Here is a 24,074-nt window from a genome sequence, read left to right as displayed (position 1 = left end):
GGGTGGGGATCTTAGCTCCTACGTTCAGCTTGATTGATTGGAATTCAGGCCCTTAGGAAGCAGCTTTTAAGGAATGGAAATATATCCAATCCTCTAAGACCACAGTGAAACACCACTGGCCACCAGAGACAAGCAATGTAGGAATACCCACAGGGTGGTAGTCACAAACTGTAATGAAGCTCCTGCATGTGTGCCAATCCTGAAGTCTGCCCCTAAAGCCAGAGTTCCAGGACAAGCGACGAGGCCTCCTTCAGCGAAAGGCTGGCGACGTGTGTTTCAGTCGGTCTGTGCGGTGCCCTAGGGGTGGTTTACACCCTGGTGGGACTAGAACACATATGCCCATAGCTGTCAGATCCAGGTGAATAGGGGGTGTTCCTTGGGTGGCAGCTGCAAAAACCTGGGCACCAGACACATTAAAGAACTTTTCTCCAGGAGATACTAGTGCCAAGGCAAGTGGCAATGGGAGAATGTGAGGATTGTACCCACTTTGCAAGGTCTCTGTAGAGTTTTTATTCAGCGCTGGTATTTAATTAGAAGGCAGTCCCTCAGATCACTCATAAGGTCATAGGCCTCTTTCACTGAGGACTGAGTTCCTACATTTGTTGCTTTTTGTATAGCGAGGGTAGAACGCTGACCGTGTGCTTTAGCAAGTCAGAAGAGGAACAGGAAGATGCCGACCAGCCTTCACCCCTGTACAGTATGGCAGACTTACGCTTTAAAATTTGCAAATGAGTCCTTTGCATGTAAAATCTAAGTGCTTTGCAAAGGACTGTTTCTGTGCTGGGCGCTGGAATGTGTGAGTCTGTATACAAGCACTTTAAGGGCCGTGACTTAGTTTACCGCAGACCCACAGATGTCCTGGATGTGTGTCCTGCTGGTTTTCAAAACCAGATGCTTTGGGGGACGCAGTTGGGGTGCCTAATGTGGGTTCCCATGCTGGCAGTGGGGTTTATAGAAAACCTGTGTCTCAGCCTTTCCTACCTGCTTCTCTGTATTCCGCCGCCACCAGAGGACATTGTTCCATAGATGGCTGTGGAGCTGGGGTGTCCACTGGAGGAGGTGAGTTTAACATTTTCTTGCATCACCATCTTGAACCAGAACCTAGAGGTGGATTTATTAGATTGAAGGATATACAGACTTTCATGGCTTGTTGAATTCACATCTTTAAATATCAGGAAAAAAAATTGGACTCTAGGACTAACTAAGACCATTAGGAATTAATGTTGAGCTGAATTTTGCTGTCTGTCTTAGAAATCTTAGTCTCCAATGACTAAGTAGTAACCAATTGTGAACTATTGCACCATGAGTTCTTTAGATGGCAAATTTATGAATCATTTTTGCTAACAAATTGCAAGAGAGAGAACATGAGCTTATTTGACCTTTAGTAAATCTCAATAGAATAACTTCTACATTTAATGCTGATAACCTCAAAGACGGGTCTATCTTAATTGAATTGATAGACTTACTTAAAATACCGAATTGTGTTCCACGTGGATCCTCTTTTAAGAGCCTTTTTGCTCCCTGTTGTCAATTTTTGCCTGAGACACTGGTGGGGAAATCTAGACTGGGTGGTGTTAGGTCCAGGGCTGCTCTTCTTGCTCCTTGATGGTTAGGGTAGGAGCAGCCATGATGCCTGAGGCACTGAGGACGGTCTGGAAGCCAGTTATGCAAGCCACACCCAAGGTAGTGCAGAAAGAGAAGGGGGAGGGGGAAACAAGGGGCAAAGTGCTGCCAGAAGGCCGAAAAAGGGTTCCTGGTTCTAGAACTCCTCAGCTCCAGCAGAGGAGCAGACGCTGTATTTTCCTGCCAACTGTGGGGAATAGGCAGTCCCTGTGGGGCCAGAGAAGACAGGGAATTTCCCCGAAACAAAGGAGTTTAGGCAGCTGCTTGGGAATGTTCATGAAGTCCGTGTCCTGAGGTAGACTAACCACAGATAGCTCCAATGATAGCCATTAACCTGGGCAATGAGTGAGGGAGAAACCCCCACATCTATTAGAGACTCAAGAGTCCCCTTTGTCTGGGATGGCCTGTGTTTCTTCCAGTAACCTGGGTTTACTCGGAGGAGGCCTGTTTAGATAATTATCCAATTATGTCAGGAGGGAGTTTACTAGCCAAACACATTCGGGCAAACCAATTCTGCAAGGCCCTTAAATTGGGGTTTTGGTGTAGAGCAATGAAGGCCTAGGTCGGAGCAATGGGTACCCTAGGTCCGTTGACCTTTTCCTACTGCAGAGATCTAACTGATAGAACCCTCTGAGGCCATGCAGCATTACAGGAGATCAATCCTTTCCGAAATTTTGCAATCCAAACTGTTTCCAGTGGATTAAAAGGCACCCCAAGGGAGAGTCCTCGGGAACTGAAGAAAAGAGAAAGTCCATTACCTAGAAAATCCCCGACTCCCAGGTGGTGTCCCACGTGGGATACGTCAGAGGTTCCTGGTGTCAAAGTGACGTGAGGTGTCCCCCAAACAAAATCGCTATGTCCACTGCCACTGATACAGACCCTTGTAGGAGGAAGGCCAGCCCTCCCCTCCACTTCCCCATCACGTTTTAGACTGCGATGGGTGCTGGTGTATGTACCGAAATACCATGCCTTGAAGGTCATGTCTTATTTTACCTTGCGTTGAAGAACCTGCCATTTTTAACCTATAGAAAACACTAGAAGTTTTACAAGGGGAAATCATCCAATTCTGTAGCTTAAGTAGTTAGTAGAGGACTTGATGGAAAACAGTGGAAACAGAAATCTATCATGATCTAAGCAACACTCCAACACATGTAGTCTTTCTACTAGGAACTCTTCCTCTGTAAGCGTCGCTTCGCAGATGCAGCCCCCAGTAAGGATAGACTAAGTAGGGGCGGGGTGGGGGGGAGAAGGGAGCTCTTCCTCCTTGTTGGGTCTAACTTGAGAAGCTAAAGAGCTAATTTCAGGAGCCGAAGGAGTCGTACATTCCCCTTCTTTTTCTTTAAAGACGGTTGAGGTGTCCTCAGTATGTAGTATGTAAAGGGGCCAGGGCGGACCTGACTAGACCCTACATAATAAGGGAAGCAAGCAGGCACCTTTTACCTTGTTTATGGCAATGTTTCCAGTTCTTTCTAATTCTCTCCCATACTTCTAAATCTTAAGTTCCTCGGTGAGGGAACCATGAGTTCTGTTCAATAACCTCTAACAAACCCTGAATTTCGTCCTCTGTCCCAAAAGCCCCACTCACCTTAAGGTTTTAAAGCAACTCTTACAGGCTACCATTGCTACTATAAGTGAGAAACAGCTCCTTAATATATTGTCTCTGTTTGAGAGAGAGGTTTGCCCCAGATCTGGAGTTCTTTGAGAACTTTTAATTCCGTAAAAATACCCAAGCCTGAAACTTCCCCGAACTCGGTCTTGAGCCGATGCCCACTTACTGCACGCAGACTTCTCATTTTCAGGGGGTCCGTATGGTGTCTGTTACAAGATGGTCACGTCAGGGTCACCACTTGCCGGGAGTGGCCAGCAATCCCTGTACCGATGGATGAAAGATTACTCCAGACTTCCCTGTGAAAGAGAGGAGAAGGTAAGGGGGTCAACGCTCAGAGGTGAAGACCCTTTGCTCTCCTGTGCTCCCACTTTTATTGGTCCTTCAGGATACTCACAAATCCTTATCACTGTGTCTCGAGCACATGATGTTGACAAGGGGTCTTACTGAAAACTGGGAGGATCTGTTCATGGAAAAGATACGAAATGCTAATTTGGGCGTGCTCTCCCAGTTCTGCTAAACATAGCCTAAGGGACAATGCCTGCGTCTCTTAGATCTCAGGGCAGCTGCTTGGGCTAGGAAACTTTCGGGAAGGCAAGTCCACGTGGCATTGCGACGGCAGAGTGGTCACGCAGGCCTCGGCGTTCCAAAGGCCTACGCCCTCCTCCGAAACCTTCCCTGCCCGCAGCGGCCTCCACGTTACGTTTTAGCGAACCAGCTATTATGGCGGATTTCATGCTCTGCATTAAACCCAGCAGGGCAAATTTTGACCAACAGGAGGCTACACCTGGGAAAGAGCTAGCAGTTAAACCTTGCCTTCTTCCTCCACCCTCCACAGCGGCTCCATGCAAACACGCTAGAGATGTCCATCCTTTGTGACTGGGCATTACATTTAAGTTTCTTACAGCATAGTAAAATGTGTAAAAAAAAGTGTCATGGGTAAAGATCTATTTAAGAGTGTCGTATTTATTCATAGTCCATCTCTTTGTTCTGTAGAAGCAAAATTTATAGAAATTGCATTCTCAAATAATGTATACGTGCAAGTAAAATCCTGAGTTTGGAACTTAGAAGGCGTAATTTAATCAAATTTGAAAAGTAACCACTGTCCTAATTCTAGTCAGACTTCATAAGCTCAAATCTACTAGATAACTGAGAAACTTCATTAAGCTTTGATGTTTACCTAATATGTTTATCATCATTAGCCTTATGAGTATAATTCAGTATTCATGGATGCAGAATAAAATTTATCTCATTTTTAAAGCACAGTTACCCCTAGTTGAAGAGAGTATATATTTCTTGATAGAAATTCTATACTAGTTGTGAGTTTTTAGCTTAATTGTCTACAGGAGTGGCAGGAAGACCAGTAAGAGCCATGACGTGAATTTTCCCATCCCCTCCACTTTGTGGGGAAAGCTATTTAGAATTTGTGAGAAATATATTATTTTTTCCTTTGTCCTGCATTTCTGATTAGAAACCTTGTTCAGCTGTAGTACAAGACCTCATTATAGTCCCAAGTGGGGGTTGCTTTTCGCTCAAGTTCTAAGGACTTCTGAGGTGACAGATTGAAATAGCATGGAAGGGCATGGCTGTCTCTAGAGTGCTTCTCTCAAAGACTCTTCTTTCAAGACCACTGAGAATATAAACAGTATCCTAATTTATGCTGATTTACGTTTATGCACCAGGTAAAAGGTTTATCAATAGATACCCTGCTTTCAACTGCTAGAACAAGTGACTAATATCAAACTAAAATCTTTTTTTTTAGGTAGTTTCAAACTATATTGGCTTAAATTCTACAACCCTGTACAGAATTATCACTTCATGTTGAAAAGACTCAGAACTATGTACTGAAAAATAATCTCGGCTCAGCTCTCATGCCTCTCCCTTGACAAATCTCAAAAATCTCAAGGAAAAAGATAAATGACCATTCTCAAAAGGATATAGTGTAAAAAGAATATAGCACTATCATTCACTTACTTGCATTTATAATTTTGAATATTGACATACAAGCAGCATTACAGAATACATCTTACTGTAGCTTTTTCACTGAACCAAAGATCTGTCTACCTTGTCCTCAAAACCAGCTGTGAGGATTACTATTACTGTCATTGGTAAATATTTTTTTGTGGAATTAAGATTTACTCCAACGTATAAAAAACATATTGAAAATGGCTACATAGCAATCATAATTAAAACATTTGGGAAGGTAGGTAGAGTGGTAATTTTGGTGGCTTATATTTGCAAAAAATGTGAAAGTATCATAATCCTATTTCCTGTGTTCTTTATATGTCAGTATCTTGAATTTTTTTGCATGGGCCATTCTAGAAGCTGGATAATGACTATCTCTAAAATATTACACATAAGTAATGTATTACATGTAAAAATCCAAGAATAAAATAGGGTTAGTAATCAAATTGAGTTAAAAGTCCCCAGTACTCTTGAAAAGTAATCTCCTTTTTATTTTCATAATAATATTTCTGCTAGTCACCATACAGTACATCCCCGGTTTTTGATGTAAAGTTCGATGATTCATTAGTTGCGTATAACACCCAGTGCACCATGCAATACGTGCCCTCCTTACTACCCATCACCAGTCTATCCCATTCCCCCACCCCCTCCCCTCTGAGGCCCTCAGTTTGTTTCTGAGAGTCCATAGTCTCTCATGCTTCATTCCCCCTTCTGATTACCCCCCTTTCTTTATCCCTTTCTGGAGGGAATAATGCTAAGTGAAATAAGTCAAGCAGAGAAAGACAATTATCATATGATTTCGCTCATCTATGGAACATACATAAGAAGTAGGAAGATCGGTAGGAGAAGACAGTAATCTCCTTCTAGAGTTTGAGAAAGTACTTGAAAGGATCCTATAACAAAGACTCCAAGAGACCCACAAGAGAGGATTTTTGTGGTCCCTTTCCAAAGAAAACCTCAACACTCTCAGCCTAGCCATCAGCTTGGAAATTCATCAACCTTGTTTTTAGATGAAATGGTAAATTTATGAGGTGAGGACCAACATTTTATGGTTTGCCCCGTTGCATAACCTGGCATGATCCCTTTAAATTATGAACTGGGACCATGTATAAAGTACATGACAAATGATTACACACTGTCTCTACCAGTCACATTTCAGGTTAGTCTCTACTAACTAGCCTAGTTTATTTTTTTAAAGAAGTGAAATTGTGTACATTCAGCTGAAGTTCCATATGTTCCCCTACACGAGCCAACTTGCTCTACCCCTTCCCTCAAAGTGAAACCACTATTCTTAAGTTAGTATACTGATGTCTAAATTTTAAAATTTCTATCCACGAAAGCTACCACTCTGCTTACTATTATTTTTTTAGTGTATGTAATGGTATTACATTCTGCACATTATTTTGTAACATGCTTTTGCTTACTTGACATGTTTTTAATTAAACATTTAGATCTAGTGATACTCCTTTTTGTACTGTACAGCATTATATTAATATATGCACTATGGTTTAACTCTCCATCCATTTATTGATAGCCCTTGGTGGTGTTTCATTGTTCTCTATTACAGAGAATGCTCTTGGGTACCCTGTGCATATAGGTATGAGAGAATGCTAAGAAATGGAACTGTTAGGTTGTAGGATATGCTTCTTTTCAACTTTAAGAGATACTGCCCTCCCAAGCCGGTTTACACTCCCAGCAGCTGGGTATCAGATTTCAATTCTCATATCCACTTAAATTATAGCTCTTGTCAACATAATGGGTTTGAAATGATAACTTTTTCTTCTATTTTTCCCAGCTTCTAATACTATTGTTTCTGTTTTCATCCTTACTTGCCTAATAAATTGTGCTTTCTCCTGTTACCAGTACATATCCCTTGCCCATTTTCTTCTGGATTCTCCTCATGTTCTTTCTTACTACAGGCAGTAGAAAAACCCAAAATAATTCCAATCAGTAAGTATTGGTTCTATTTTCTAGGTTACTGTGGCTCCTTTAATATTATGGTTTCTTTTTACTAATGAAGTTATACATGTTATAGTTGGAATTACTGATCTCTTACTCTACAATTTAAGACTAACAGTATTCTAACAAACATTTAGGTAGGGGAGATTTTCTTTCAAGTTTTTTTTTTTCCCTCATGTTTAGGTCTATATCATGTATATATGCTTCCTTCCCTAATAAAGCACTCAAGAAACTTTAGTCTCAACATGTATTTATTTTTTCCTATTGATCTATCTTTCCCTGAGCCAATAGCATACATTTTAATCACCTTAGCTTTACAGGAAGGCTTGATATTTGATTAAAGCAAGTCACCCCTTTAGCTCTATGATGTTAGAAATCACTTGAGAAATTATAAGAAATTTTGATTATAATTGCACTGAATCTTATGGCTAATTTAGAAATAATTTTCATCTTTAATCATACTTGACATACCTAAAAGTTGTACAGGTATCTTAGCATTTATTTGGGCATCTTATAAGTCCCATATATCTGTTTTTACCTCAGGTTTACTAAGGTATAACCAATATAGAGTAAAATAAGTTCTTTGGTCAACTCTGACAAGTGCGTAAAGTTTCCCTGCAGGTCGTGGTACCTAATGTCCTCCCCACCCACTACCCCTTGGCAACCACTAATATGTAATCTGTCCCTAGAGTTTCGCCTTTCCCAGCATATCATACTCTGTATCTGACTTTTTCCACTTACCATCATGTTTGTTTTTAAGATACATCCATGTTGTTCTGTATAAGAAAAATGAGTGAATTTTTAGCACTAAGTATCGAGTGGTCGTACCATTATTATTTATCCATTCACTCACCTGCTGAAGTCCATGTGAGTTGTTTTCATTTTAGGTGATTATGAATAAAGCAGTCATAAATATTGACTTACAGGCATGGTGTGGACAAAATTTTGCATGTTTCTTGGGTAAATACCTAAGTACTGGTTGGACTTCTCTGTCATACAGTAAGAAAATTATTCATGATTTATACTCTCCCCCCTCCCACTGCAGAATGCAGTGGGAGGGATTCTTAGGAGCCATGAGCAGACTCATCTGCTCTGGGCCACAGAAAAAACAAAACTATGGTTTGAAAGAACTAAAGAAACTGACTGTAGAAATTTGCGAAATAGCAGGGAAACAGCTAGAACTCTCTCTGGGGTTGGACGGGCTAGGAACCGTTAGAGTTTACCCCCTGCCCCCCAGATAGCACAGGAAAAAAAGCAACATCCGAGATCCCGAGCCAGCCCACTGCATTAGTAAGCTTTGGGCACCTAGCCTATATACCAGTTCTAGCCATTTCACCATGGGGGCTCTAGTGAGGCACAGAAGGGGACTTCCCTGAACAGTACTCACTACAGCTCCAGCTATCTCACCACCATGACACAGGCACAAAGCATACCAAAATACTCACCAGGCCTGTACCATTTCAGTTCCAGACAACTCACATGCCTCAGTTGTCCCACCAGCCCCCACCCCACTCAGAGCACCTGAAGACAAAGACTCCTCTATAGAGGAGACAGAGGCATTATATAATGGTAATGGGGTCTACCCAAGAAGAGAATATAACAGTTATAAATATCTATGTACCCAGCAATGGAGAACCTAAATATATAATGCAAGTATTACCAGACAACAGTAATAGTAGGGGACTTTAACATCCCACTTAAATCAAGGGATAAATCATCCAGACAGAAAATCATTAAGGAAACAATGGCTTTGAAAGAAACGAACTTCATAAATATATACAGAAAATTACATGAAAAAACAGCAGGATACACATTCTTTTCAAGTGCACACAGATCATTCCCCAGGAGAAATCACCACATATTAGGCCACAAGACAAGTTTAAATAAATAAATTTCAGAAGATTGAAATCATACCAAGCATCATTTCTCACAACAGTATTAAACTAGAAATCAATTACAAGAAAAAAACCCACAAAAACACAGAGGCTGAATGACATGCTATTAAATAACCAATGGGTCAATGAAAAAATCCATGGAGACATATGAAAATGGCCCAAAATTTTGGGGATATAGGAAAAGCAGTTCTAAGAAGTTTATGGCAATACAGGTCTACTTTAAGTAACAAGAAAAATCTCAAATGACCTAACCATACATTTAAAGGAACTAGATAAAAAGTTCAAAGCAGGTAGAAGGAACGAACTAATAAACATCACAGTAGAAATAGAACAGAAACAATGACACTCAAAGATGGTTGCTTCAAAAGGTAAACAATTTTAATAAACCTCTATCTCAGACTCACGGGAAAAAAGGAGAGAGGACTCTCAAAATTGTATGTGAAAAAGAGAAGTAACATCCAACACCATAAAATGCAAATGATTATAAGAGACTACTATAAAAAATTATATGCTAACACATTGGACAACCTAGAAGAAGTGGATCAGTACCTAAAAATATACATTTTTTCCAAAAATGAATCAGGAAGAAATAATCTGAACAGACTAATTACCAGTAACAAAACTGAATCAGTAATCTGAATCAGTAATCAACTCCCCCAACCAAAAAATTAAAAAATCCCAACAAACCAAAGTCCAGGATCAGATGGTTTCATAGGTGAATTTTAGCAAACATTTAAAGAAGAGTTAATATCCGTTCTTCTCAACTTATAACAACAACAAAAAAAGAAATGCTTCCATATTCATATTACAAGACCAGCACTACCCTGATAGCAAACAAAATCAGATAAAGACATTACAAAAAGAAAATGACAAGCCAATATCCTTGATGAACAGAGATACAAAATATTAGTGAACCACGTTCAACCATACATTAATCATTCATTTCAGGGCAGAAGGACAGTTCTCTGTATCCACATATACCATCTATGTGACACATCACATTAAAAAATTAAAGGATAAAAAACATCATCAAAATTCAATACCCATTCATGATCTCAACAAAATGGGTTTAGAGGGAACATACTTCAGCATAACAAAGGCCATATATAACAAACTCACAGCTAACATCACACTCAATGGTGAAAATCTGAAAGATTTTCCTGTGAGGTCTAAGGACAAGATAAGGATATCCACTCTTACCATTGTATTCAACATAGTATTGGAAGTCCTAGCTACAGCAATCAGACAAAAATAAATAAAAGGTATCAAAGTGGTAAGGATGAAGTTAAAATTTTACTCTTTGCAGAGAACATGATATCATGTATAGAAAACCCTAAAGTCTCTACCAAAAACCATTAGAACTAATAATGAATTCAGTAAATTTGTGGGGTATAAAATTAATGCATTGAAATCTATTGTGCTTTAAGTTTTTAATCATCCGATGCTCATCATAACAAGTACGCTCCTTAATCCCCATCATCTTTCACCCATATCACCACCCACCTGCCCTCTGGTAACCTCAGTTTGTTCTCTGTAGTTAAGAGTCTGTTTCTTGGTTTCTCTCTCTCTCTCTAAGACATCTGATGCATTTTTATTAGTGCATTAATAAAATGCACCAATAATGACATTGCAGAAACTAAGGAAATAATTGATTTTACAGTTGTCCCAAAAAACATAAAAATACCTAGAAATAAAGTTACCCAAGGACGAAAGACTTGTCTTCTGAACACTAAAAAATATTTATGCAAGAAACTGAATATGATTCAAATATGAAAAGATATTCCAAAATCATGCATTGGAAGAGTATTGTTAAAATGTCCATACTACCCAAAGTCATCTACAGATCCAATGCAATCCCTGTCAGTAAACCAATACTATTTTTTACAGAAGTAGAATGGATAATCCTAAAATTTGTATGGAACCACCAAAGACTCAGAAAAGCCAAAGCAATTTGAAAAAGAAGAACAAAGCTGCAGGTATCACAATCCCAGATTTCAAGATATACTACAAAGCTATCCTACGCAAAACAATATGGTGCTGGCGTTATAGACATCTAGATCAATGGAACAGGATACAAAGCGCTATAGTAAACACACATTTATATGCTCAGTTAATCTACAACAAAAGAGGCAAGAATATACACGGGGGAAAAGACAGTCTCTTCAATAGGTAGTGTTGGGAAAACTGGACCATTTCCAAAACCATACACAAAGAGGTAACAGATCTGTACTCTAGAAACTACAGGACACTTACAAAAGAAATTAAGACATAAAGAGATGGAAAGCATTCCATGCTCATGGATTGGAAGAATAAACATTGTTAAAATGTCTATGCTGCCCAGAGAAATCTACACATTCAGTAAAATTCCTATCAAAATACTATCAATATTTTTCACAGAGCTGGAAAAAACAATCCTAAAATTTGTATGGAACCACAAAAGACTGAGTCACCAGGGAAATGTTGATGAGTCACCAGGGAAATGTTGAAAAGAAAACCAAAGCTGGGGTCATCACAATGCCTGACTTCAAGCTATATTACAAAGCCGTGAACATCAAGACAGAATGGTATTGGCACCAAAACAGACACATAGATCAATGGAACAGAATAGAGACCCCACAAACGGACCCTCAACTCTGTGGTCAACTAATCTTTGACAAAGCAGGAAAGAATATCCAATGGGAAAAAAGACAGTCTCTTCAATAAATGGTGCTGGGACATTTGGACAGCCACATGCAGAAGAATGAAACTGGACCATTCTCTTACACCATACACAAAGATAAACTCAAAATGGATGAAAGACCTAAATGTGAGATAGGAATCCATCAAAATCCTACAGGAGAACACAGGCAGTAACCTCTTTGATCTTGGCCACAGCAACTTCTTCTAAGACACATCCCTAAAGACAAGGGAAACAAAAGCAAAAATGAACTATTGGGACTTCATCAAGATAAAAAGCTTCTGCACAGCAAAGGAAACAGCAAAACTAAGAGGCAACCCCTGGAATAGGAGAAGATATTTGCAAATGTCATTACAGATAAAGGGCTGGTATCCAAGATCTATAAAGAACTTCTCAAACTCAACACACAAAAAACAATCCAGTCAAGAAATGGGCAGACTACATGAACAGACACTTCTCCAAAGAAGACATACAAATGGCCAACAGACACATGAAAAAATGCTCCTCATCACCTCCCATCAGGGAAATACAAATCAAAACCACGATGAGATACCACCTCACACCAGTTAGAATGGCTAAAATTAACAAGTCAGGAAACAACAGATGTTGGCGAGGATGCAGAGAAAGGGAACCCTCCTACATTGTTGGTGGGAATGTAAGCTGGTACAGCCACTGTGGAAAACAGTATGGAGGTTCCTCAAGATGTTTCAAGTAAGCTACCCTATGACCCAGCAATTGCACTACTGGGCATTTAACCCAAAGATACAGATGTAGTGAAAAGAAGGGGCACGTGCACCCCAATGTTCACAGCAGCAATGTGCACAATAGCCAAACTGTGGAAGGATCTGAGATATTCTTCAAGATACGAATGGATAAAGAAGATGTGCTTCATATATACAATGGACTGTGACTCAGCCATCAGAAAGGATGAATACCTACCATTTGTGTCAACATGGGTGGAACTGGAAGGGATTATGCTAAGTGAAATAAGTCAAGCAGAAAAAGACAATTATCATATGGCTTCTCTAATACGTGAAATAGAAGGAATAGTGCAGAGGACCATAGGGGAAGGGAGGGAAAACTGAATGGGAAGAAATCAGAGAGGGACACAAACCACGAGAGACTCTGGACTCCAGGAAACAAACTGAGGGTTGCAGAAGGGAGGGGGGTGGAGGATGACGTAACTGGGTGATGGGCATTAAGGAGACACATGACCTGATGAGCGCTGGGTGTTATACATAACTCATGAGTCGTTGAACACTACATCAAAAACTAATGATGGCTAATTGAACTTAATAAAAAAAATACACAAAAATATATTTAAAATGTATTTTTGGATTTGGTTTCCTAGTATTTTACTGAGAATTTATGCATCCATATCCATCAAGGTTATTGGCATGTAGGCCACATTGAGACTTGAAACCATACAACTCCTAGAAGAAAAACATAGGCAGTGAGATCTTGTACATCAGCTTTAGCAACCTTTTTCTATATGTCTCCTCAGTCAAGAGAAACAAGAACAAAAGTAAATTATTGGGACTACACCAAAATAAAAAGCTTTTGCACGGTGAAGGAAACCAGCCACAAAATTAAAAGGTAATCTATAGAATGAGAGAAGGTATTTCCAAAGGACATATCTGATAAGGGCTTAATATTCAAGATATATTAAAACAACACAAAATCCCTAAATTATCCAATTAAAATGGGCAGAGGACATTAATAGACATTTTTCTAAAGAAGACCTACAGATGGCCAGCAGACACGTGAAAAGATGCTCACCATCACTCATCCAACAGGGAAATGAAAATCAAAATCACAATGAGAAACCACCCCACACTGGTCAGAATGGCTAAAATCTGAAAGCAATAACAGGATGGGTGAGGATAAGGAGAAAAGGGAACCTTCGTGCGATGTTGGTGGGAAGGTCAAATTGTGCAACCACTGTGGAAAATAGTACATGGGTTCTTCAAAAAATTAAAAACAGTAATACCACATAATCCAGAAATCCCACTACTGGATGTTTAACCAAAGAAAAATAAAACACTAATCGAAAAGACTGGAGTGCAATCTAAGTGTTCATTGAGAGGTGAATGGATAAAGAAAGGGTAGTATAAATATGCAGTGGAATATTAGCCATAAAAGGGAATTAGATCTTGCCATTTATGACAACATGGATAGACTCAGTGGGCATTATGCTAAGTGAAATAAGGTAAAGACAAATACCATAATATTGCACTTATACGTAGAATTCAAAACAAACATAATGAACAAACAAACCAAGAAAAAGGAAAAGACCCTGAAATACAGAGATCAAGCTGAGGGTTTCCAGAAGAAAGGGTGGAGGGGAATGAGCCAAACGGGTCAAGGGGAGTGAAAGACACAGGCTTCCAGTATGGAATGTATAATTCACAGAGATGAAACATACAGCAGAGCAAATATAGTTAATAGTATAATGATAGTATTGTGTGATCTATTGTGGTGAGCACAGCTTAGCATATAGAGTTGTTGAAGCACTCTGTTGTACACCTGAAACTGGTCTAACACTGTTTGGCAACTACCCTTCAATAAGAAAAGATCAGAAACAAGACAAGGGCGCCTACTCTTACCACTCCTATTCAATACACTACTGGAAATCCTTGCAGAGCTGTCAGAAAGGAACAAGAAATAAAAAGCAATAGAATTGTACATGAAGAAGTAAGACTGTCACTATATGAAGATACAGTTTTATAAACAGAAAATACTAAAGTCTATACCTAAAAACTGTTGTATCTCAACAAATTCTGTGAAGTTGAAGGAAACAAACTTATGTCATAAAAAAAGTAGTGTTTCTATACACTAACAATGAAATATGCGAAAATGATATAAAATGATGCCATTTACAACTGCATAAATAAACCTATCGATCCTTACTAATTTAACCAAGCAAGTGAAAGATCACTACTCTGGAGACTTCAAGATATTGCTGAAAGAAAGAAGACATGAATAAATGAATGGTAGTCTCTGTTTATGGATTGGAAGAGTTAGTATTGTTAAAATATCTTTACTATTAAATGTACTCTATAGATTCAATGCAAACTCTATCAAGATTTTAATGTCAGTTTTTACAGGAGTAAAAAACCATAGTCGTAAAATAAAATGGGACCGCAGGAACCTGGAATAGCCAAAGTAATCCTCACAAGAAAAAAAATCAGAAGACATCGAACTTATTGATTTTAAGGTATATTATCAAGTCATAGTCTATTAAAACAGTGTGGTACTGTTTTACAAACAGGCAAATAAATCAATGGAACAGAATTAAGAGCCCAGAAGTAAACCCAAGCATATACTATCAATATTTAATAGTGGAACCAATATAGTTAAATGGAAAAAAGACAGTCTTTAATAAAGAGTGCTAAGAAAATGAGGTATTCACATGTAAAAGAATAAAACTAGATCCCCATCTTATGCCACTAACAAAAATAAACATAAGACCTGAGACGGTGAAACCCCTAGAAGAAAACAGGAAAGATGTTCTTTGCTATAGGTCTTGCCAGCGATTTTTTGGATGTGGCACCTAAAGCATAAACAACAGAATAAAGAACAGTGAGACTCCATCGAACTAAAAAGCTCCCGCGTAGAAAAAGAAATTATCAACAAAGTGAAAAGACAATCTACAGAGTGGGAAAATATATTTGCAAACTATATATCTGATAGGGGGTTAATACTAAAAATACATAAAAAATTCATGTAAATAAAAATTAAAAAGTAAACAACAAATAACCTCATTAGGCAATCTAAAGGGACAAAAGACCTGAATACACATTTTTCCAAAGATGACTTGCAAAAGCCTGCCATGTACATGAAAAGATGCTCACTAACAGTAATCATCAGGGAAATGCAAATTAAAAATACTATCAGATATCACCTCAAGTCCATCACAGTGGCCATGATTTAAAAAAAATACAAATAGTTCTGCCCACCATTGACGAAAGTTGAGACTGGTCACTGCAGACAACCAGGGTGGGGGCCAGCTCCACCCACAAGTGCACCCACGGTAGTCACGGATCATGCACAACAGGAGGGTGCATGCAGCCACAAAGCGGACACTTTTGGAGCATCTAGTGCTCATGACCAGGGGACATTGTGGTCCTGGGCCACACAGGAAGTCTTCTACAGAAAACCACTACTTTCAAAACCAAGAGATGTAGCTGGCCTACTTAATGCAAAGAAACAGAGAGGATGAGACAGAATAAGGAGACACAGAAACATGTTCCAAACAAAAGCATAAGACAAAACCTGAGAAAAAGATCTAGATGAAATGAATCAATCTACTGAAAAAGAGTTTAAAGTTATGGCCATAAGAACACATATTGAAAATGAAAGAAGAATGTGTTAACTCAGGGAGGGGTTCAAAAAAGAGAACATATCACAGATGAAAAATACAATAAATGAAATAAAAAATACACTAGAGGAAAATAACAGCAGATTAGAGAAAGCAGAAGAATGGATGAGAAAGCTGGAAGACAGGAGATAAAAGAGTGGAAATGACCCTTGCTGAACGGGGGGGGGGGGGAGGTAATAGGTTAATGAACTTCTGGGATAATATCAAGCGTACTAGCATTTGTGTTGTAGTGGTCCCAGAAGGAGAGGACAGAGAAAGGCACAGAAACCTTATTTAAAGAAATAGCAGCTGTAGACCTCCCTAACTTGGAGAAGGGAACAAACATTCAGGTCTAGGAAATAGCCCCAAATAAGATGAACCTAAGAAGGTCCACACAAAGAGACATAAAAATTAAAATGTCAAAAGTGAAAAAGAAAATCTTAATAGCATCAAGAGGAAAGCAAAGATTTATGTACAAGCAAAACTCAACTATCAGCTGATTATTTAGCTGAAACTTTGCAGGCCATAAGAAGGTGGCAGGATATATTCATAGTACTGAAAAGAAAAATCCTACAACAAAGAATACTCTACCCTGCAAGACTGTCATTCAGAATTAAACGTGAGGTAAAGGAGTTCATCACCATTAAAAAAAGAACAGTTAATACATATTCTTCTCAAACTATTCCACAAAATAGAAGAGGAAGGAAAGCTTCCATAGTCATTTTATGAGGCCAGCATTACCTTGATTTAAAAAAAAGCCAAAGTACAACAGCAGCAAAAACCAGAAAAGATACTACAAAACAGAAGCAAAAACAACTGAAAAAACTACAGGCCAATACCCCGATGAAGAAAGATGTAAAAATCCTTAAAATAATAGCAAACCAAATGCAGTACAGTAAAAGAATCATTCACTATAATCAAGTGGAATTTATTCCAGTGAAGAAGGATGGTTCAGTATTCACGAATCTATCAACATGAATCATCACATTTACAAAATGAAGAATAAAAACAATATGGTCACCTCAATAGATGCAGAAAAAGCACTGGACAAAATCCAACATCCATCTATATAAAAGCGTTCAGCAAAGTGGATTTAGAAGGAACATATCTCAACATAACAAAAGCCATATATGATAAGCCCATGGTGGTAAAAATCTAATAGCTTTGCCTCTAAGATCTGGAACAAGACAAGAATGTTCATTCTTGTTGTTTTATTCAGCCTAGTATTGGAAGTCATAGCCCCAGCTATCAGAAAAGAAGAAGAAAGAAAAGACATCAAATCAGTAAGGAAGAAATTAAACGGTCAGTATTAACAGATGACATGACATTAGATATAGAAGACCCCTAAAGAGTCCACCAGATAACTATTAGAACTAGTCAGTGAACTCAGTAAAGTTGCAAAATATAAAATTAATATACAGAAATGTATTGTTTCTATACACTAGTAATAAATTATGAGAAAGAAATTAAGAAAACTTCTTATTTACAATTGCATCACAAGGAATAAAACACCTAGAAATAAATTTAACCAAGGAAATTAAAGACTGAAGACAATGATGCGGGAACTTGAAGAAGACAGGGGTGCCTGGGTGGCTCAGCTCATGATCACACGGTCGTGGGATGGCAGGTTCTACACTCAGCATGGAGGCAAAATTCCAATGATCAAATATGTAAGTCATGGGGATGTAATCTATAGCACAGGGAATATAGCAAACAATCTTTCAATAACTTTGGTAACATGATGAACATATTTCATAATGTATGTAATTGTCCATTCACTACATTGTATACCTGAAACTAATATATTAGCAAAGGCTGGTGAGGAGTGGAGAAAATAAACACTTATACTCTTCTGGTGGGACTGTAAATTGGTGCAGTCACTATGAAAAATAAATGAAAAGCCAACCTACTATATGATCCAGTAGTTCTACTTCAAGTAATATATCCAAAGGAAATGAGAACACTAACTTAGAAAGGATATCTGCTTGCCCATGGTCATAGCAGCATTAGTGACAATAACCAAGACATGGAAACAACTTAAGCATTTATCAAGAGGTGGATGAATAGATAAGTTGTGGTGCATATACAATGCAGTATTACTCAACTATTAAAGAACAAAACAAAAACAAGGAGATGCTGTCATTTGTGATAACATGGATGGACCCTGACAGCATCTTGGTAAGTGAAATGTCAGATAAAGACAAAATATTATGTGATCTCTCTTACATGTAGAATCAAAAAACCAAAAACTCCCAGAAAAAGAGATTGTATGTGGGGTTAGCACAGGCATGGGATGGGGGGAGGCAAATCAGAGAAAGGTGGTCAAAGTGTACAAACCTCCAGTTAAAATATAAATAAGTAAGTATGATGGCTGTACTTAACATGATCTAGGTATGAAAAAGTTAAGAGACTAAATCCTGGGAGTTTGCAATAAGGATTGATTGATTGATTGATTGATTGATTGATTGATTGGTTGATTTTGCTTTCTTTCACTTAGAGGAGATGATGGAAGTTAGTAAACTTATTGCAATAATCATTTCACAATATATGTAAGGCAAATCATTATTTCTATATACCTTATAATGTATCTTAATTATATCTCAATAAAACTGGGGGTATAAAAAAGAAGTGCCATGAAACCATTAGGCAGATTCACTCCTGTGTGGAAGAAGTGGAAAAAAGAAGGTGGAGCAAGAAAGACATTAAGACTAGAGCACAGTTCTAAAATAATTTTGGCAAGGTTAATAATGAGTCTTTAAGCCAATTTTCCCGTTACTAAAATCCTGTATCTCTCAGGAGTGTCTTCCTCAGTGTACCTGCGGAGCTCAGTTACTGGCTGGAAGCAGCCTGTCAGAAGCTTGGCCTTGGCACGAACTCATTGTTGGATTTCAGAGAGAACTATTGGGGGCCAGTTACTTATACTTCCTGTGGTGGGGGAGCTGAGAGGCACGTTTTCATCTTCACTACTTTCATTTTTTTTGCAAATGAAGCAGATCTTGTGAATCAAAATAAAGTATCAGCTCTGCCCATATTCTTTTTAATGTAGCTGGTGAAAGACAACAGCACAGTCTGGCAGTTCTAGAAGGCTCTACTCACATTTTACGTACAAGAAAAAGGAGCATTGTACTCATCCCGAAGACAGCAGAAGTTTCCCTACTGTGGAACCACAACTGGCACAACTGCCAAAATCCAACATTGTGCTAGCTCAGCTCTAAGAAGTATCTAGAACACCCTGTATCCCAAAATAGGAGAACCTTGGAGGAGTAAACTCTATCCACAAGGTTTATTTCTATATCTGAAGCATCTAGCCATTCACATAATCCATGTTTTGCTGGCACGTGCCCTACTATTAACACTCTTGTGCCCCTCGAAAATGTCCTTTTCCTACATTGTTTCCTGAATTTCTTCAGGGAATATCCCTCATCTTTACAACCCAATCTTGTTTGCTACTACAGAACATCTGGTATTTTAGCTTCTCCCATTCCAGTTGGCTTCCACTGGCCACCACCAAGTAGTTACTTCCTGCAATGTTTTGTGGGGGCTCTAGAGATGCCAAGCATGTGTGAATGCTTTAGCGAAAAACAGCCATCATGTATTTTTGTAAGAATGAAGAGAATGGCTTTGCCTGTTGTAAGTTATTTACCTATTATTTTGAATATTTTAATTACTATGTAGATATTCTTATGATACCTAGACAAATATGTAAAAAGAATACGGAAGTATTCTTAGGATACCTAGATTTTATAGAGATTTCAGTGACAAAGCTTTTTCCAGCACCTCACTATTGTTCCTTTCCCTCTTTATTAGATGGAGATACAAGTTCATTTGGAATTAGGCCAAAAGACTCATCTTGGGAAAAACACCACATTGTAACTCATTATTTCCTTTCCCTTTGTTGACTAACTCTTATGCGGTCAAGCTTACGTGCCCTATTACCTCTTTGGGGAGAATGACTTCTCCCCTAGGACACTCCCCCGTCCTTGGTGCTAATGTATCCTTGCTAGTCCGTCCTACCAGTTTGCTAGCCATGCCCTGCCACGCTGTAATCCCTGTGGCAGAAAGGCTCCAGTAGCACTTTTTGCTATATATGAGCACCTCCAGGGACTATTCTAGGCAACTCATATCCTTTCCTACCTGGGGAAGCATTTCATTTCTTCTCTTAAGAAGCTTTTTTTTTTTTTTTCCAACCAGAGTTATCAGAGCATTCACTAACTGATTATTTCTCTGAGCACAATGATAAAAATGTATTCTTAACTCAAAGGGAGATAACCCATGTCAAATTGATTCTACTTTAATATATTTGGTGCTCACTTTTTGTCCATGCCCTCCTAGAGAAATCCAGTCGAATTCTGACATTCATCTTAAAAGCAATGGAACATAAAAATAGAAAAGTAACAGTTGGTCACTCATCACAGAAAATTGAGCAAGATGTATAGTGCATTTTGGGCTCAAATCATTGCATTTGTATGAAATAAATGCCAGTAGTAACGATAATGAAAACAGCAGGTAACCTTTTACTGGTCTCTCCTGTGTGCTGGGTGCCGAGGCATACTTCTGTGTGCTCCATTCTGATCATTAGTCTTACCCTGCAAGTTTTAGGTAAGATTATCATCCTATTATACCAGTGTGGAAATGGAGGGCTACTTCTCCCAACTTTGCAATTATTCATGTGCTAGGATTTGGCTTGTTCTCCAATACAGTCCTTTATTTACTTAATAAACACTAGGCACCTAGGATGTGTGAGGCAAACTGAATGAATAAATCATGGCTGAAGTACCTTGAAGATCTTTTTCAAGTCTGATAGTCCAATTGCTGGAGAGTTTCAAATTGTGTTCTGCAGAATCCCAGGGTTCTACTGAGGTATCTTGGGAAGCTGCCAGGGGCTAGGGGACAGGTTCTGTTCTTATTACTTCAAGTAGACAGCTCCAGTTCTTATTTATGTTTATATGTGAATTTATTTATGTTTGCTTTATACAATGAGGGCCCACTTAAGTTTAATTGTAAAAATCTGAAAGATTTTAAAATTAAAGATCTTTGATAATATGCAATGTGTTACAAAAATTTAGAGAAAAATCTCAAAATGTCTTCAGTTTCTCTTAAATTTGTATCTGATTTTGCTTGGTGGCCCAATTCTACCAGAAAAAAAGTCTTCCACATTCAAATTCCCTCTCCTTTGCTACCTGCTAACTTCCCGGATGAGAGAATTAGGTAGTGGTTAAGAGCACAAGTAATGTATTACACTGTATTAGAAGCTGGGCTTTACTACTTACCACTCTGTCTAGGTCTTTGAGCAGTTCACTCAGCCTCCCTTCCTCATCTGTAAAAGGGAGTTAATGATAGTACCTTTGTCGCCGGATTAGATGACTATGAAGCCAATACGTCTTATTGGTAAGCAATCAAGATTTATTAAATGTCTGCCTAACTCCAGCTATCACCCTGAGTAATGTCTAAAGTGTTAACACACGACAGTGAAGCCATCTTCAAGAAGCATCTGTAGACCTCAGTTTCAGTTACTGCATTGGATTACTGTCTGGCGATAGGATATATGCTTTAATTTGTATCCTAAACTGATAGGATTTGCTTTTCTATTGCTCTCACTGTGTAGTATTTTAGAACTACTGCCCTTACAGCAGCAACTTATAAAACTTTTCATGAATATTTTTTTATATTTGTATTAAAATATAGGTTTCAAACAATAAAACAACCATAAACAAGTAACAAAATGGCGACAAGTACATATCTATCTTACTTTGACCGTAAATGGACTAATGTTCTAACCAGAAGGCATGAAGTGACTGAATGGATAAGAAAGCAATAGTCATGTATATGCTGCCTACAGAAGACTCGCTTCAGATCCAAAGACACATGCAGACTGAAAGTGAGGAGATGGAAAAGGATTTATCATGCAAACGGAAGGAAAAAAAAAAAAAAGGCTGAGGTTAGCAATACTTCAATCAGACAAAATAGACTATAAAATAAAAACTGTGACAAGAGACAAAGAGAACAAATACAATAATGTATTATAAAGAAAAAAAAATGGTAGTGCTACAGTAATAGTAGGGGATTTTAATACCCCACTTACATCAATGCATAGATCATCCAGACAGAAAGTTAACACAGAAACCGTGATTTTGAAGGACACATTGGACCAGATAGATCTAAGAGACATGCTCAACATTCCATCCGAAAAGAGCAGCAAACACATTCTTTTCAGGTTCACATGGAACATTCACCAGAATAGATCACATGTTAGGTCATAAAAACAAATAAGCAAAACAAAACAAATCTTCCAATTCAAAAACACAACAGTGTAAAACTAGAAATCAATCACAAGAACATGTCTGGACAGAACACAAACAGATGGAGGCTAAAAAAACAGGCTACTAAACAATTAGGGGGTCAACCAAGACATCAAAGAGGAAATTTAAAAAATATAAGGAGACAAATGAAAACACAATGGTCCAAAATCCTTGGGATGCTGATTTCCTAAGAGGGAAGACGATAGCAATATAGGCCAACCTCAAGAAACAAGAAAAAACTCAATCTAACCTTACACCTAAAAGAGTTAGAAAATAGGAACAAAGCCCAAAACCAGTAGAAGGAAGGAAATAATACAGATTAGAGCAGAAATAAATGATAGAGACTAAAAAACCCCCAATAGATGAGATCAATAAAACCAGGAGCTGGTTCTTTAAAAAGATCAACAAAACAATAAACCCTAAGCCAGACTCATCAATAAAAGAAAGAAAGAAAAAGGCTGAAAGAAAAAAGAGAACTCAAATAAAATCCAAAATGTGGGAGGAAAAGAACAACTGATACCACAGAAATAAAAAGGAGTATAAGAGAATACTATGAAAACCTATATGCCAACAAATTGGACAACCCGGAAGAAATGGATAAATTCCTAGAGACATATAACCTTCTAAAACTGTTCTAATTTTCCATTTCTTCCTGATTCAGATGATTATTAGCAATGAAATGGAATCAGTAATTAAAAAACTCCCAACAAACGAAAGTATAGGACCAGATGGCTTTACAAGTGAATTCTACCAACTATTTAAATAAGAGTTAATACCTGTTCTTCTCAAACTATTTCAAAAAACACAAGAGGAAGGGAAGCTTCAAAATTCAAACTAGGAGCCCAGCATTACTCTGATACCAAAACTGGTAAAGACACTACAAAAGAAGAAAAAAAAATGCTTTATTATAATATTCGGTATAATTTTGTCATCATATTTATAAGCACTTTAGAAATATGAACATTCCTTCTCTTTACATACAGTCTCTGGGCTGGTGGCCATCATTTAGGTAACTATAGATCTCAGTCTTATTTTTTCAGGCTTCTGTCCTACAGTCATTTACTTCAGGCACTTAAATTTTTTCCCCAAAATATCATCCTTCAAAGAGAGGTTTGTTGGAGCTGGGCTAGATTTGCTTCACACTTACTCACTGTTTAATGGAAGGTGTCTGCCCAGGCGAACAGGCTGGTAATTGCCTGGCAATAATCCAGCACGTCTTCAATTAGGGTTTTCATTTAGTAAAAACAAAAACAAAACAAAACAAAAACCCTCTTTACTCTTTAAAAAATCTTAATATATATATTTTTTAATGTTTGCTTTTCACTTTTCATTTCTGGGGCCATCTGTATATAATGCTTCTTCCTAGGCCTCCTGAGTTTTTTGCATTGCACTCCTGACCAAAATTAAGGCACTCTGTAGAAATACTGTTTTGTGCTTTTGAATACTACATTACCACGAAAGAACCAAATCACTGCACTGTTACTAGAAAACAGTATCTCATACTTTTCCACATGCAGTCATCCAGAAAAAAAATTTTTCGTTAAGTACTATACCCATTGGATTTGAATTTTCAAATAATTGAAAAATATTCTGAAAAATGTTAGAAGTAATTAAAATGAGCTCTTTTACTTATTGTCTTATTACCTATGCTCTGAGATGTCCTTTGTGAGTTCATAGTTCTGTTTCTTAA

At 38.1% G+C, this 24,074-nt stretch overlaps 1 long non-coding RNA gene across 1 annotated transcript in view; it reads right to left on the bottom strand.

Moving 5' to 3' along the window:
* Positions 1-997: 997 nt before the first annotated feature.
* The window catches only part of LOC148110079 (uncharacterized), a 319,030-nt gene continuing 295,953 nt past the window's right edge, over positions 998-24,074 (bottom strand). The window contains exons 3-4 of the long non-coding RNA XR_015724326.1: positions 3,399-3,528; positions 998-1,101 (exon numbers count right to left, since the gene is read on the bottom strand). This is a non-coding gene — a long non-coding RNA (uncharacterized LOC148110079). The remainder of the gene's footprint in view (positions 1,102-3,398; positions 3,529-24,074) is intronic.

This window comes from Ursus americanus, chromosome 5, assembly GCF_024610735.1.
Source record: "Ursus americanus isolate L20-20 chromosome 5, mUrsAme1.1.p, whole genome shotgun sequence".
NCBI classification, from domain to species: Eukaryota; Metazoa; Chordata; class Mammalia; order Carnivora; family Ursidae; genus Ursus; species Ursus americanus.
Note: the sequence above shows the minus strand (reverse complement) of the source record. Positions and strands in the feature narration are given on the sequence as shown.